General features: G+C 32.2%; 1 protein-coding gene across 2 annotated transcripts in view; it reads right to left on the reverse strand.

The window, feature by feature from the left end:
- Positions 1-18,421, reverse strand: part of LOC140434852 (5-hydroxytryptamine receptor 1-like) — a 1,076,278-nt gene that overhangs the window by 1,039,648 nt on the left and 18,209 nt on the right. The window lies entirely within an intron of this gene.

An 18,421-nucleotide genomic window follows, 5' to 3' on the forward strand; every position in this document is an offset into this window, starting at 1 on the left:
GATGGTTCTGGAAGATTGAAAAGGTATAAATACTCGGTGATTTGGATTCAAGATGTCCAGTTTTAGTATGAAAGTTAGTTAGAGTCAGTCAATCAGTAAGTTCAAGATAGTCAGAAGGTCCAATTGTTCAATATAGTGAGTTAAATGAAGATTAAGAAACAGTATAAAGAAAATATTATTGAAGATTAAAAATTATGTTATGTATAAATAATGATTGGATAATGGAAGAAGTGTTAATTGAATATTAAAATTATATAATATATTTGGTGATTGGATATTGGTATATTGAAAAGAAGAATAAATATAAATGCTGTTTGCTGGTTTGCTTGGTGGTTTATAAATGCTTAAGAAGAAATATATTTTAAATTGGTGGAAGCTGATAATTGGAAAAAGTAATTTCACAAAAACAAGGATAACCGAAGCACGAAGACATTGAGTGGTGATTAGAATCTATATAGTGGAAAACAGTTCATTTAGGCATTCAGTGACAGAAAGATACAAAATTTTGTTAATATAATTTAGTTAGTGTCATAACAATTTCAATTTTGAAGATAGTTTGTTTAAATTTTAAATTGTCTATAGAATTTAATTAGTTTCATAAGAATTTCAATTTAAAGATAGTTTATTTTAAATTTACATTGGCTAGGTTAGACATATATGTGTGTTTCATAATAGATATAATAAAGATAATTTAAAAAAGTACTTACAAACTAATTCTTTGAGAATCGCGGTAAAAACCCTATATATTATATTATTAAAAATACTCATTGCTCATCATTCACAAACAATACATCATAACAATATATATATATATATATATATATATATATATATATATATATATATATATATATACATATATATATATATATATATATATATATTGTGACGATTGGGGTTTATAGAAAATAATTTATAAGTTATATACTACATAATATTAGATATAAAAAAGTATTTGATTATTTTAAATAAGTTATATACTAGAGAATTTTATAAAAATTATTTATGTGAGGGCATTTTTAATAAATTAGCATATAATAATTGTAAAAAAAGTTGTATTTTAATTTTGTAAATAGATTTAAGTGAGCCATGTGCCTAGGCAACCAACTATACATACTCCAAGTGTCAAATTAAGAATCATAATACGAATATAAGTGGGGTTATTATAATAATATATTGTTTGAAATGTGTATTTTATTAAATTAGAGTGTTAGTTACTAATTTAATTATATATTCTGATCTGAAAAGCCTAAATGTCAACAAAATTATTAATAGAAAAGAATGGAATTCTCTGGATCTCCGGAGATGGCCATGTTTGCGAAATGGTTTGTTCCAGAAAATTCAGACAAGTATTTGATAGAACAAATTGGAACATGATATCTTACGAGATGGTTCTAGAAATCCAAAAAAGATATAAATACCCGTGATTTGGATTCAAGAAGGCAGTTTATGGCAGTTTTTGAAAGTTTTTAGTCAGAAAAGTTTTAGATAGTGCAGTCAGAAGAGTTTTAAGAAGTTTTTAAGTTTTTTAGTCAGAAGTCAAGCAGTTTATTATGAAAGTTAGTTAGAGTCAGAGAATCAGGTACAAATAGTCAAATTGTTTAATATAGTGAGTTAAATGAAGATTAAAAATTATGCATATAATTTAATGCACATTTATAATTATACACAAATAATTATTGAAGATTAAAAAAAGTATATTGGAAGAAATTAAATTATATTATGGTTGGAGATTAGTATAAATCAACTTATAATAATTGGATATTGGTATATTGAAAAGAAGAATAAATATAAATGCTGTTTGCTGGTTTGGTTGGTGGTGTATAAATGCTGGTGAAGAAAACTATATCTTAAATTGGTAGAAGCTGATAATTGAAAAAAGTAATTTCACAAAAAAACAAGGATAACTGAAGTACGAAGACATTCAGTGGTGATTAGAATCTATATACTTAGTGGAAAACAGTTCATTTAGGCATTCAGTGAAAGAAAGGTACAAAATTTTGTTAATATAATTTAGTTAGTGTCATAACAATTTCAATTTTGAAGATAGTTTGTTTAAATTTTAGATTGTCTATAGAATTTAATTAGTTTTATAAGAATATCAGTTTAAAGATAGTTTATTTTAATTTTACATTGACTAGGTTAGATATATATGTGTGTTTCATAATAGTTATAATAAAGATAATTTAAAAAAGTACTTACAAGCTAATTCTTTGAGAACCGCGATAAAAACCCTATATTATTAAAAATACTCATTGCTCATCATTCAAACAAAAAAACACATCATAACAATTTGGCACCCAACGCGGTGGCTCTCTATTTAAAAGAATTAGTTTGGGAAGATAAGTGCTCTCATATAATTAAATTAATTATCAGTAGAAAGAAAAAATTATAGATTTTATTTTTAATTATATTTGAACAAATGAAATCGTAGGCTTCCACGGCCAGAGTCAGAATTATAGTTTATTCGTCTTCCGGGTTTGGACCGTGTCATTTGTGAGTGACCCAAAAGTGGGTTCATCTCGACGTTTCGCTACAATTGTATGTAGCTTCTTCAGGAGAACAAAAAAGAAAAGAAACAAAAGACAAGAAGATGGGTAGTTAGCAACGGTAACTCAGTTACTCAACGCAACCAGAGGCGAATACTAACTACCAAGATGGGCATTTGGTCACAGTAACTCAACTACTCAACGCAGCCAGAGGTGAAAACCAAATGCCAGGACAGGGATTCACGTCCAACAGCTCAGAACACTAACGCGTCGAGAGGCAGGGAGTGAATCCGACGATTACTCCGCTACCGCTCTATTTATAGTCGCGGTGACCTGTCGTGTCGGGACGGATCGGCACACTCCGTGGCGCGAACGTCAAGAAGCGCGCGCTGGCCAATCATGTGGCTGCATCGTGGTAGCGGGACCGGACGGCGGCTCTAGACTGGGATTCCAGATGGGAGACAAGTAGTATCCTTCCTCTCGATTGATATTATGTGGATTTTTTCGGATCTCTAGAGATTCGCGGATTTTCCTGGAATAAAAGAAGGGGCTCTTAGAAATGATATGAGTTTTTTCGAACAATATGGAATGACCGGTTTCTTGGCAGTGTTCTGCAACTGCAGAATGGGAGAAAAGACCTGATCGAATGCATCTTTGATGCTCTTGAATCCGAGTTTTGACGGAACGACCAGTTTCGCCAATATACACTTGTCCACATGAACAAGGAATAGAATAGACACCACAGGAAGATAGGGGCGGTAATGGGTCCTTAGGAGAGGGTAGATATTGTGAGATTTTCTTGGGTGGTCGAAAAGTAGTCCTGATACCTTCCTTGCGAAGAATTTTGCCAATCCTATCAGTGACACTTCGAATATACGGAAGAAAAGCCACAGGAGTATTACCCGAAGATTCTGAATTTGTCGTCCTAGGGTGTAAAGGGGGATGTAGATGTCGGTGTGTAATATTTTGAATTGTGGACTTGGAGTAACCGTTGGCGACAAGGGTTTTTTGCAGATGGCCAAGTTCTTCTCTAAGGTTGTCAGGTTCAGAAATCGAAATGGCCCGATGGATGAGAGAGTTGATCACAGAATTCTTTTGGGCAGGATGGTGGTGTGATGAAGCATGTAGGTAACGATTCGTGTGAGTCTTTTTTCTATAAACAGAGTGACCTAATCGGCCATTGGGCTTGGAGGTGACTAACACATCGAGAAAGGGAAGGGACCGATTATTTTCTACTTCCATTGTGAATTTTATACTCGGATGTTGTGAGTTAAGATGATCTAGGAAGGGAGAAAGGGTATGTTGACCATGGGGCCAGATGATAAATGTATCATCAACGTAGCGGAACCAGACTTTTGGTTTTAAGGGGTAAGATTCTAGGGCTAAAGACTCAAAGGCTTCCATGAAAATGTCAGCAATGACAGGGGAAAGGGGAGAACCCATTGGTGTTCCAGATATTTGTTTGTAGAAATTGCCTCTAAAAGAAAAATATGTTGAAAGGAGGCATTTTTCCGCAAGATCTGCCAAAACCAAAGACTTGTTATCATTGGTTAAGTGATCTCGCAGAACAACTAGAGAGTCATGTATGGGGATATTAGTAAATAGGGATGATACATCGAAACTGACGAGAATGTCTTGGGGATCGACCGTGAGGGAGGAGATTAAGGTGATGAAATGTGTGGAATTTCGGACATAAGAAGAGGTACGACCAGTATAGGTCTTAAACTGATTCGACAAGTACTTTTGTACTTGTCGAATTCTTTTCTTGTCTTGTTCTTTTGACAAGAAAAGAAACAAAAGACAGTCTTTTGTTTCTTTTCTTTTTTGTTCTCCTGAAGAAGCTACATACAATTGTAGCGAAACGTCGAGATGAACCCACTTTTGGGTCACTCACAAATGACACGGTCCAAACCCGGAAGACGAATAAACTATAATTCTGACTCTGGCCGTGGAAGCCTACGATTTCATTTGACCAACCTCTACGGGGAGGTTATATTCCGCAAAACCTCAGAGTTCTCCAATCTTCGCTCTAAAGTTTCATCTCTACTTTCTTCGCTCACCTTCCTCTCTAGATGTCGTGATAATAACTTGATTCCCAATTTTCTTGTTCTAAAACATCACATTTCCTCTTCATCTTCTTCCCGAATTCTACATCGAGCCAGCCTATCTCTACTTCGTGAACGGATTCAACATATTCGAAAAACCCTTAATTTTCAATCCCAAAAACTTTTTAAGCTGCATCTTGAACTTTCCAGTATTCTTAGTGTCGATGATTGGTCACTTTTAGACCGCATTTCCTATCATCAAGCCGATAAAATCCTTCTTCTAAGCAACGAAACTCACAAAAAGAAATTCCAATCCCTTGTATCTAAGAAAAAATCACATTCCACCACTTCTACTTCTCTTTCACCTCTTACTAACACCGTCGTTAATCTTTCTTCTCACCAATTAACAAGTGCAGAAAGCAGTCTTCTATCTAAAGGTCTTAATTTTGCTATCACTCCTTCCAGAATTCCTACCGAAGAAATAGTTTCAAATGTGGAAGCGGCACTCCGCACAATTCCTAAAATTCCAGCCGACCGTATCCGCTTTGACGTCGCTAAATGTCTTGATACAGCCAAAATCCCTACTTCCAATATATCTCGTGAGGAATTCATAGCTCTCAAAAATCTCCGTTCTCTTTCTGAGATAATAATCCTTCCTGCAGACAAAGGTAATGCCACAGTCATCCTGGATACTCCTTCCTACATAGAGAAAGTAAACGACTTACTTAGGGATACATCCTGTTATAACACAATTTCTCGAGACCCCACTCCTAGAGTCGAACGCGAAATTTCCCATGCCATCAAACAATCCGATCTTCCCGATGATGTTAAGAAGTCCATAGTTCCGAAAAACTCCATCTGCCCCAGAATTTACGGTCTTCCCAAAATCCATAAAGACAACGTACCTCTTCGTCCCATTGTGACTACGATTAACTCTCCTACCTACAAACTCGCAAAGTACTTGTCGAATCAGTTTAAGACCTATACTGGTCGTACCTCTTCTTATGTCCGAAATTCCACACATTTCATCACCTTAATCTCCTCCCTCACGGTCGATCCCCAAGACATTCTCGTCAGTTTCGATGTATCATCCCTATTTACTAATATCCCCATACATGACTCTCTAGTTGTTCTGCGAGATCACTTAACCAATGATAACAAGTCTTTGGTTTTGGCAGATCTTGCGGAAAAATGCCTCCTTTCAACATATTTTTCTTTTAGAGGCAATTTCTACAAACAAATATCTGGAACACCAATGGGTTCTCCCCTTTCCCCTGTCATTGCTGACATTTTCATGGAAGCCTTTGAGTCTTTAGCCCTAGAATCTTACCCCTTAAAACCAAAAGTCTGGTTCCGCTACGTTGATGATACATTTATCATCTGGCCCCATGGTCAACATACCCTTTCTCCCTTCCTAGATCATCTTAACTCACAACATCCGAGTATAAAATTCACAATGGAAGTAGAAAATAATCGGTCCCTTCCCTTTCTCGATGTGTTAGTCACCTCCAAGCCCAATGGCCGATTAGGTCACTCTGTTTATAGAAAAAAGACTCACACGAATCGTTACCTACATGCTTCATCACACCACCATCCTGCCCAAAAGAATTCTGTGATCAACTCTCTCATCCATCGGGCCATTTCGATTTCTGAACCTGACAACCTTAGAGAAGAACTTGGCCATCTGCAAAAAACCCTTGTCGCCAACGGTTACTCCAAGTCCACAATTCAAAATATTACACACCGACATCTACATCCCCCTTTACACCCTAGGACGACAAATTCAGAATCTTCGGGTAATACTCCTGTGGCTTTTCTTCCGTATATTCGAAGTGTCACTGATAGGATTGGCAAAATTCTTCGCAAGGAAGGTATCAGGACTACTTTTCGACCACCCAAGAAAATCTCACAATATCTACCCTCTCCTAAGGACCCATTACCGCCCCTATCTTCCTGTGGTGTCTATTCTATTCCTTGTTCATGTGGACAAGTGTATATTGGCGAAACTGGTCGTTCCGTCAAAACTCGGATTCAAGAGCATCAAAGATGCATTCGATCAGGTCTTTTCTCCCATTCTGCAGTTGCAGAACACTGCCAAGAAACCGGTCATTCCATATTGTTCGAAAAAACTCATATCATTTCTAAGAGCCCCTTCTTTTATTCCAGGAAAATCCGCGAATCTCTAGAGATCCGAAAAAATCCACATAATATCAATCGAGAGGAAGGATACTACTTGTCTCCCATCTGGAATCCCAGTCTAGAGCCGCCGTCCGGTCCCGCTACCACGATGCAGCCACATGATTGGCCAGCGCGCGCTTCTTGACGTTCGCGCCACGGAGTGTGCCGATCCGTCCCGACACGACAGGTCACCGCGACTATAAATAGAGCGGTAGCGGAGTAATCGTCGGATTCACTCCCTGCCTCTCGACGCGTTAGTGTTCTGAGCTGTTGGACGTGAATCCCTGTCCTGGCATTTGGTTTTCACCTCTGGCTGCGTTGAGTAGTTGAGTTACTGTGACCAAATGCCCATCTTGGTAGTTAGTATTCGCCTCTGGTTGCGTTGAGTAACTGAGTTACCGTTGCTAACTACCCATCTTCTTGTCTTTTGTTTCTTTTCTTTTTTGTTCTCCTGAAGAAGCTACATACAATTGTAGCGAAACGTCGAGATGAACCCACTTTTGGGTCACTCACAAATGACACGGTCCAAACCCGGAAGACGAATAAACTATAATATTTGAACAAGTAAAGTCTCAAAATGTCTCAAGGAAAGAAAGGTACAAGAAGCAAAAAGAATGAAGAAGATGTGGAAGTAGAAACACAACCTATACAAGAGGAGAGTTTAGTTCAAGCTCCACAAGATACTGCAGAAATGAATCCAGAAAGAGAGGAAAATGTCAATATGGCAGCTTTGATGTCATTATTGATGCAGATGAACAAGACAATGGAAGAGAATACGAAAAAAATAGAACACAAAATGGAACAGAATTCACAAGAAGTCAAAGAAGACATGAAAAAAATGGAACAGAAAATGGAAGAGAATTCAAAAGAAATCAAAGAAGACATAAAAAAATTGGAAGAGAATTCAAAAGAAGTCAAAGAAGACATGAAAAAAATGGAACAGAAATTGGAAGAGAATTATAGAAAATTAGAAAAGAAAATAGAAGATAATAATAATAAAATTGTAAAACAAATGGATAAAAAACTTGAAGCTGCAGAGAAAAAAGTAGCAAATGAAATAAAAAGTATACGGAATGACTACAAGAAAAGGATAGACAATGAGAGGACAGAAGTAAAGAGGATTATTCAAGATAATAAAATAGATATAGAACAGAAAATAGAGTTACAGAAATGTAACTTAGAAGTAAAAATTAACGAAGACAGGAGAAACACAGAAGAAAAATTAGACGATATACAACAAAATATCCAAATAAATAGTAATCAAATAAGAAATGTGGAACAGAGAATAGATGATATTTCACAAATGAGAGACATAGGGAGACCTTACTTAAATTTAACAAATGAGACTGGGATTAAATTCTCTGGTAATATAAAAAATTTGCATCCTAGAGTATAAATAGTTTAAAACATAAATTAAGATTTGTGAATAATATTAATGATATTAAAGATTATATTAGAGTGACATTAAATGACAATGCAGCAACTTGGTTTGCTAGTATTGAAAATGATTTAGATAACTTTCAAACATTTGAAAATAAATTTTTAAATTATTATTGGGGTGAATTAGAGCAAGCAAAGTTTAGAGAAATTCTATATTTTGGAAAGTATAATCAAAATTTAAAATCAAATATGGTAGATTATGCATTGAAATTGATAACAGTTGCAAAATATTTAGAACCACCACTTAGAGAGGATGAAACAGTCTTAAATGTATCTAGACATTTTGATGCTGATGTTGTGCAAACCGTAACTGTACAAAATATTCAAACAATAGATAGTTTTATTAATTTTATTCAAAGAATACAAAGAGGCAATATGACAAGTAATAATAACAACAAAAAAAACAATAATAACTTTCAATATAATAAAAATGATAATCAACAATCATATAATAATTGTAGATATGGTAATAGTTTACAAAATTTTAATAATACTAACACTAATCCAAATAGACAGAACTTTAATAATAATACTAGTTATAATAGACAAAATTTTAATAATAATACTAATTATAATAGACAACATTTTAATAACAGTACTAATAATAATAGACAAGATTTTAACAATAGAAGAAATACAGAACGACCTAACTATAACAGACAGGTAAATTGTGTTCGAAGGAATAGAAGCTGCGAAGGCAGGGAACGATGTAGTACAAGGCAGGAGAATGTGAGTAGAAGTCATAGTAGGGAAAGACATAGGACATCAGATCCAAGTGGTCAGATACAATCTGACAATTCTAATAATCAAAATTTTGTGCAGTAAACTTTCTGAATTACAAGTTAGGCCATTGCTATTATGAAAAACCTTCTGAATTTATTTCTTTAGATGAAGATAAAATTATTGAATCTATTAATTTAATTTATATAAATGCTTTGGCCAAAAATAAAATGATTAAGATTATGATAGATACTGGTTCAGAAAGTACTTTAGTCTCGGAGAATTTTATTTTTAATACATTAAAACTATCAGATATGATAAAGATTCCAAAAATTAAAATTATTGGTGCAAATAATAAGAAGTTGGGTGAAATTGATAAACTAGCCAATTTTAAAATTAATATTCTTAATAAAGAAATTAATATGCAAGGATTTATTGTCAAAGATTTATGTGTTGATATATTAATGGGAAATGATGAATTGGAAAAGAAGAAAGTAAAGATAGATTTTGAAGAAAAAATGGTAACTTTGGAAGGGCAAATAATTAAATTTATGCAGAAAGATGAGGTAGAAGAAGGAATAAGAGTTGATAGGATATTATTAAAAGAAAATAATGATGTTTATGAAGAAGAAATGTATTTTGATGATAGGGAAATGTCCCAGAAGAATGTAAAGAATAATTATTGTAGTGAATATTTAAGGAATGGAAATTTTAAGCAGATGGATGCCTACGAGGCGGAGTGCGTAAAATTGGAAGCAAGGAATAATGAGTACATATTGAAGAATAATGTGATTTGTAAAGAAGAAGATATGATGAAAGTTTTAAATTGCCCTGAAGAATATAAATCAATAGTCATTTCCATATTGCAGCAACACAAGGAACTTGTCAATAAAGAAAATAGAATTGCACAAAATTATATCCATAGTATAAAAGTTAAAGAAGAAAAAGATTTTAAAACAAAATCATACCCAATACCATATAAATACAGAGAAGAAGTAAACAAAACAATTAATAATATGTTAGAAGATGGGATCATTGAGAAGGCAGACACACGTTTTATTAACCCCATAGTAGTAGTACGAAAAAGATCAGGTGAAATCAGGTTATGTTTGGATGCAAGGAATATTAACAAGATTACTGAAAAGCAATTTGAAGCACCAATGAGTATAGATGGAATATTAGGAAGAATTACAGGAATGTCAATTTTTACTAAAATCGATTTACAGTATAGTTTCTGGTTAATACCTCTAGAAAGAAAAAGTAGACAGTATACAGGATTTCAGATAGATGGAGTAGTATATCAATTCAAAGTAGTACCATTTGGACTTCAATCATCTTGCAGTGCTCTATGTAGATGTCTTCATGATATTTTGGATCAATATGAACATTTTGTAATTCACTACATTGATGATATATTAATTTTTTCTAAAACGGCTGAAGATCATGAGAAACACCTAAAAATTATAATAAATAGATTAGACAAAGTTGGACTAAAAATAAATCAAGAAAAATGTACATTTTTTCAAAAAGAAGTCATATATCTAGGTTATAAACTTAACACTAAGGGAATCGAAATGGATCCAGAACGGACACAAGTCATTCAGGAATATAAAACACCACACAATTTAAGAACTTTAAGAGGATTTATTGGAATAATTAATTATTATAAAAGGATGATACCAGATCTAAGTATAAAAGAAATTCCATTACTTGAACTACTGAGAAAAGGTGTAAAATGGAGATGGGATCAGAGAAGAGAACTAGCATTCCAAGAAATTAAAAACATTTTTCTATCAAATTTGAAAATATACTATCCTGACTATACACAGCCATTCATACTAAGAACAGATGCTTTATCAAGGTTAGAAAATATATCACAAAAAGGGCAGCAAACAATAAAAATTGGATTAAATCAATTAGTAGACAGTACTGGATTATATTCTAAAGAAGAAATTATAAGAGATCAGATCAATTTGAGTGAAGAACAAAAAGTCCTTAGGAAAGATGGGGTATATTATAAAATAATAAATGGCATAGAAGTATATGTAATAACTAGAACTTTAGCAAAGAAAATATTGAAAAATTTACATAACAATTATATGCATATTGGTTCAAGAAAGCTATGGATGCTATTTAGGAACAATTATTTTGCAAAGAATGACATAAGTATAGCAAAAGAAATTACTACCCAATGCCCATTTTTTTAAAAAGAAGTAATATATTATAAACTTAACACTAATTATAAAAATACTAACAGCTTACTGATATATCCATTTTATTCAATAGACTTGATTTGTTAAATAGATGGTAGATTTCATTGTTTTGAATCAATTTGACATCATACTTGTTGAATTTTGTATATATGGAAATTAATTTGTACCCTAAAAATCATAATTTGGGGTTGGATACAGAGTTGATTGTGTAAATGTCTTTATAAAAAGTGTAAAACTTACCAATTCATATGGATGAAAGCCTGTTGAATGGAAATAATTCCTAGATTTTGTCTATAAATAAACAGAACACAATATCCATTATATTTTTAATTAAGGTTATATTTTATTCTCTCCATTTGACATGACAGTTTGACCATAGAATAGCCGAACTGTGATCCTGTGATCGAATTTGTTCTATGCTTTGATATAGACAGCAAACAGGGATGTATTTAACACATTTTAAATAAAAAAAAAATTGAATTATTAATTTATCAAATTTAATAAGGTATGAGAAAATTAATATTTAAAAAAATAATAAGTAAATTATTTATTTTAAATATTATTTTTGGGGTATTGTGACGATTGGGGTTTATAGAAAATAATTTATAAGTTATATACTACATAATATTAGATATAAAAAAGTATTTGATTATTTTAAATAAGTTATATACTGGAGAATTTTATAAAAATTATTTATGTGAGGGCATTTTTAATAAATTAGCATATAATAATTGTAAAAAAAGTTGTATTTTAATTTTGTAAATAGATTTAAGTGAGCCATGTGCCTAGGCAACCAACTATACATACTCCAAGTGTCAAATTAAGAATCATAATACGAATATAAGTGGGGTTATTATAATAATATATTGTTTGAAATGTGTATTTTATTAAATTAGAGTGTTAGTTACTAATTTAATTATATATTCTGATCTGAAAAGCCTAAATGTCAACAAAATTATTAATAGAAAAGAATGGAATTCTCTGGATCTCCGGAGATGGCCATGTTTGCGAAATGGTTTGTTCCAGAAAATTCAGACAAGTATTTGATAGAACAAATTGGAACATGATATCTTACGAGATGGTTCTAGAAATCCAAAAAAGATATAAATACCCGTGATTTGGATTCAAGAAGGCAGTTTATGGCAGTTTTTGAAAGTTTTTAGTCAGAAAAGTTTTAGATAGTGCAGTCAGAAGAGTTTTAAGAAGTTTTTAAGTTTTTTAGTCAGAAGTCAAGCAGTTTATTATGAAAGTTAGTTAGAGTCAGAGAATCAGGTACAAATAGTCAAATTGTTTAATATAGTGAGTTAAATGAAGATTAAAAATTATGCATATAATTTAATGCACATTTATAATTATACACAAATAATTATTGAAGATTAAAAAAAGTATATTGGAAGAAATTAAATTATATTATGGTTGGAGATTAGTATAAATCAACTTATAATAATTGGATATTGGTATATTGAAAAGAAGAATAAATATAAATGCTGTTTGCTGGTTTGGTTGGTGGTGTATAAATGCTGGTGAAGAAAACTATATCTTAAATTGGTAGAAGCTGATAATTGAAAAAAGTAATTTCACAAAAAAACAAGGATAACTGAAGTACGAAGACATTCAGTGGTGATTAGAATCTATATACTTAGTGGAAAACAGTTCATTTAGGCATTCAGTGAAAGAAAGGTACAAAATTTTGTTAATATAATTTAGTTAGTGTCATAACAATTTCAATTTTGAAGATAGTTTGTTTAAATTTTAGATTGTCTATAGAATTTAATTAGTTTTATAAGAATATCAGTTTAAAGATAGTTTATTTTAATTTTACATTGACTAGGTTAGATATATATGTGTGTTTCATAATAGTTATAATAAAGATAATTTAAAAAAGTACTTACAAGCTAATTCTTTGAGAACCGCGATAAAAACCCTATATTATTAAAAATACTCATTGCTCATCATTCAAACAAAAAAACACATCATAACAATATATATATATATATATATATACATATACATATATACATATATTTGTTTATGTATGAAAATTACTAATTACTAATGGTAAAAAAGGCACTAGAACAAGAAGTTGTGGTAAAATAGCACAATATCTTTGCGGGGAGCCTTTTGAACGACCTGCAGTGGATTTTCTTGATCCACTTCCGATAACAGAGAAAGGAAATAAGTACTTAATGGTTGCAATCGATTATTTTTCAAAATGGCCCGAAATTGCAGCCCTTTCTAATCAAGAAGTGAGCACAGTAGCAGAAGAATTCATAACACACGTCGTATGAAGACGTGATGTTCCTTTAAAGTTACATTCTGATTAAGGACAAAATTTTGAATTAGAAATATGGTAAGAAATAATGAAAATCTTGAGTATTAAGAAAACTCGTAGTACACCTCTCCATCCCCAGTTAGATGGAATGGTCGACATATTAGAACTGTTTGTCAATACCTTTCAATGTTCGTCGCTAATAATTAAAAAGAGTGAGAAACTATAATTTCTCTATTTCTGTTAGCGTATAGAATTTTCTAACATGAATCAACAGATTATTCTCAGTCAAAGATGATCAGCTGAAGAGAAATAAAGCTTCCTTACGATCAGATTTACGGAGGTTTACCTCCCTGCGATCTTATCCATAATATAGAACTAATCCATCCTGTTGGCTTTAATTGGTTCCTGATAGACCAGTTATTCGAGGAGAATAACTCTAAAGGAGGGAGCAGTGTTACGGTAGTTCCATGAGATTTATTCCATATAAAAAAAGTCCATCGACACAAAGAAAGAAGTAATAAAAAAGTCTAGAATTTTCGAGATGTCATCAAAAAATCCTGGAATGTCATAGTAAAGTGTGGAACGCTCTTGTGGAATTTTGAGTTTTGAAGTTTATAGTTGTTATTGAGCTATTGTAAACAAGTATTGTAATATTTTTGATCTTCCGAATAAACTTAATTTTAAGAAGTGTAGCAATATTAAACAGATGCTACAAAAAATCAAACAGTATTTAACATCCCATAGTAAACGGATGAGACAGATATTTTGTTAAAGTTAGATTGACATTACAATTAATTCAACCAAGGTCTTAGTCTGGTCTTGGCGTCCTTCAGCAAGACCTCGATTTATTGTTGTTTTTTTTATAAACGTGTTTTTAAGAGATTTTTGGCAGCTTCGTTTACTTTGTCCTTTTATCTATTTTTTTGACCTTCCAACATGTCTTTTCCCTTACAGTCTTGTGTTTAGTAATTTTCTGGGGATTCTGTTCTTATGGATCCAGACCATGTGTGCTGCCCACGGTAATCAATACAGCTTAGTGTGTTGTGTTAGTATCTGCTGTCTATATTGTTCGTATAGTTCTTTATTATACCTAATTCGCCAGTTGTTATTTTCGCTAATTGGGTCTAGTATCTTCCGTAACATTTTTCCCTTTAACACGTCTAATAAATGACCTATACCCATAACTTGCTTTGGGCATGACCATTACTTTATAGACTCAGAGTTTTGTATTCTGGTGTATATCTTCCGATTAGAATATGGGTACCAGACAAAATAGAGTTTATTGGCCAGCATAAGCCTTTCATTTATTTCAGGGTCTTCTTCACTATTTATAGAGTTTGTTGTTGTACTTGTCTATTTGATACGGTTTGTACTAGTAAATTTCTTGTGTTATATTTATTCCTAGACCTGCAATATATATTAGAAATTATTTATTTATATGTGTACTATATATTGTTTCTTGTTTAAAATTGCTTATTGACCTCAATGCATTACGTAGATGGAAAGTATACATTGAACACCCATTTTATGACCAAAAAGTAGAACAATTAGAAGTTGACGGAGAAATCACGGGACCAGAAATAATGAAAGAGTAAGTTATTTGTGCCATAAAACACACAAAGGGTAGAAAAGCTCCAGGACCCGATAATATACCAATTGAACTATTGAAGATAATTGATGAAGATAATATTGATGTCTTGGTAGACCTTTTTAACTCCATATACAAGACGGGACACATACTCAAAGAATGGCTTCTCTCAACTTTTGTAACGATTCCAAAAATCACAAATGCTAAAGATTGCAATGACTATCGGACAATTGTATTAATGAGACACACATTGAAAACATTTGTTAAAATCATACATAACAGAATCCACACGAGATTAGACAAGATTCAGATCAAGAATTAGATCAAGTAATTCACGGATGGGTTTTAGAAAGGGTCTAGAGAAGCATTATTCGGAGTCAATGTTCTGACACAACGATGTCTGGATATGACTCAGGCCATATATGCTTGCTTTATAGATTTTAAAAAAGCTTTTAACAGAGTTTAACATGAAAAGCTTTTAAGTATTCTTAAGACCAAAAACATAGATAGCAGAGATCTACAAATTATATCGAATCTGTATCAAAATCAGAAAGCAAGAATAAAAGTCGAAGGAGAACTAACAGAGCAAGTAAGTATACTTAGAGGAGTTCGACAAGGGTGCCTACTTTCACAACTCTTATTAAACGTATAGAGTGAAGTGATATTTCAAGAAACTTTATTGGATATTGCGGAAGGTATTTTGGTCAACGGAAATAGCATTAATAATATTAGATATGCGGACGATACGGTCATATTTGCAAGTAACATGGAAGATCTACAGTACATAATACAACATGTATACAATGCATGTGAAAGGTACGGACTGAAAATGAATCACAAGAAAACGAAATCAATGATATTCTCAAAAAAAAAAAAATTGTAGATAACCTGATCATCAATAATACAACGATCAAAAGAGTAACAACATATAAATATTTAGGAACGTGGCTAACCGAAGATGGAGATCAAACAAAAGAAATCAGATCTAGAATAGAAATGGCAAGAAACACGTTCATAAAATTGAAGAACTTATTTGCAACCGTAACCTTAATCTAGAGATCCGCACAAGAATGCTACGTTGTTACGTTTTTTCTACTTTACTATACGGCATGGAAGCGTGGACAATAAAACAGCTTGAAATCAAAAAATTAAACACCTTTAGGATGTGGTGCTACAGGAGAATCCACAAAATATCGTGGACTGAAAAAGTAACTAATATAGAGCTGTTACAAAGAATGAAGAAAGAATGTGAAGTCATAAAAACTGTTAAAATTAGAATGATTCAATATCTGGGTCATATAATGAGGAACGAGAAGTACGTATTACTTGGATTAATTATGCAAGGAAAGATACAAGGGAAGAAAAACCCAGGATGACGCAAAATATCCTGGCTAAGAAATTTGAGAGAGTGGTTCGGTTGCAGCTCATTAGAATTATTCAGAAGCGCGGCCAATAAAATTAAAATAGCGATGATGATTTCCAACCTCCGATAGGAGAAGGAACCTGAAGAAGAAGAAGCTCAATACAGTAAAGTGTCTTTTTAAAATCTATAAATAACCTAAATATGGGTATTTAATATTTATTTCTTGAATGGAATGCTTTTTGTAACAGAAGTAACAACCTTTATACAAAAATTCACCCTGTTTTACCTACTGTGCCTTTTGCTGCAAGAAGTCATCCCAGTAAAAGGGTATATTCAATGTTTGTTAGATGCCTTGTTAATCATGCTACTGTGAAAGCCTATCTTCATAGATTTAATTTAACTGAAATCGAACTTTGTGATTGTAATGGTAACACTGACGATATCAATCATTGGATGTTTGGGTGCATATATAATGATGCTGCTATTAAGTATCTATTGGAAAATCTGATAAAAGAACAAATACCTTTTCCTCAGTGTCAATCTTTCATTTTATATATCTTTCGTCATAATATTAGGTTTAACCAAATGTTTTGGGAATATTTAAAAAGGACTAAAAGAAAAATTTAGGATGGAATGTGTAATGTGAATGTATAAATCTAGCTTTGTTCCCTCTGTCTATCCTTATGTTATATAGTTACCTCCTAGCCGTTGCCTGTCTTGTGTTGTAATAAAGTCGCTATGAAAGGCACCTTAGCGTGAAAAGTATCCCTACATTATGTAATCCCTTGTTGGTTCTAAATATTCACTTTAAGTTGGTTAGGGCATTGAACAAAACGAATGAATGTATGGTTTTTTATCAATCTACTGATTCTTGAGATACTGACGTTTATATTATATTTTTAATCTACCTCTATGCGAAGTACTATTTTGTTAACAAATGCAATAGGTCAATACTTCATTAACAAATTCAAGTAGTCAAATACATTATCGTGGCTGAATGGATCAAGTTATCCAAAGCCATTAATTAAATAAAAAAAAATATTTATTTCAGTTAATCAGTTTTTTGTCTACTTTGACAGTTATCAATAATTGTAATATTTTAGTTAGCAAGTTGTTTTTGTCTTTTTTTAACAACAATAAGGGTAATTATTTTATGTGGGTATGTTTCTTTTATTTAATATTTTATTCAATAAGGTATATATGAACTCGCTTTCAAGTATTTGCTGTAACATTATCTACTGCCAGTAATTTTATAGTTCTTTATTAATTTTTTCTTTAATATTGAAATTTTTTCACCTGGGTGTAGATGAGGCTTTTATGTCTTGTCAAAAACTGCACGACTGTCATATTTCTGCTAGAAATTCTATTTTTTTATTGATCGCTTTCGATAAGTACAAATTTATCGGGAAACTCCCGTTTCTATTACAACCTAATCTTTGATAATCTAAGTTTCGTCACATTTTTTTAGCCAGTTCATGGTCATCTAATTTATTTACATTTTTATAAACTTTCACTACCTTGATAGACAATGATTTAATTTTTTTTTTATTCAGCCCGTTTTCTAGTTATTATTTAATAAATATTTTGAGGATTGTAAGGTCTGGAGTCTGGAGGAAAGTTAAAAATTACAAAAACAAAAAACATAAAAGTTAAGGTAGTACTTGACAATACGGAAATTGAACAAATTAATATCTTCATACAAATTTCTTAAAGCCTGGATCACAGAAGACACTGATCAAACAAAAGAAATAAGATGCCCCATTAAAATTGCATGGTCAACAGAATGAGAAAACTTTTATGTAATCACAATAGTATAAATATAACGCTCCCGATGTTATATTTTCTCTACCCTTCTGTATGAAGTTTTGGGCCCGGACACTAAAACAATCCAATATTAAAAACCTTAAAGCATTCAAAATAAGTTAATACCTTAACTTATTTTGTGTTCTGAAAATATTATGGATGGATTGCAAAACAAACGAACAAGTTCTCGAACAAGTTCTCAAACGAATATAAACACAATGCAAAGTTTTAAATTCCATGAAAATCAAGAAGTTGAAATACTTGGGGTACATCATGAGAGGCAAAAAATAAGAACCGTTAAGGAATATAC

The sequence above is a fragment of the Diabrotica undecimpunctata genome, chromosome 2 (genome assembly GCF_040954645.1).
Source record: "Diabrotica undecimpunctata isolate CICGRU chromosome 2, icDiaUnde3, whole genome shotgun sequence".
Classification (NCBI taxonomy): Eukaryota; Metazoa; Arthropoda; class Insecta; order Coleoptera; family Chrysomelidae; genus Diabrotica; species Diabrotica undecimpunctata.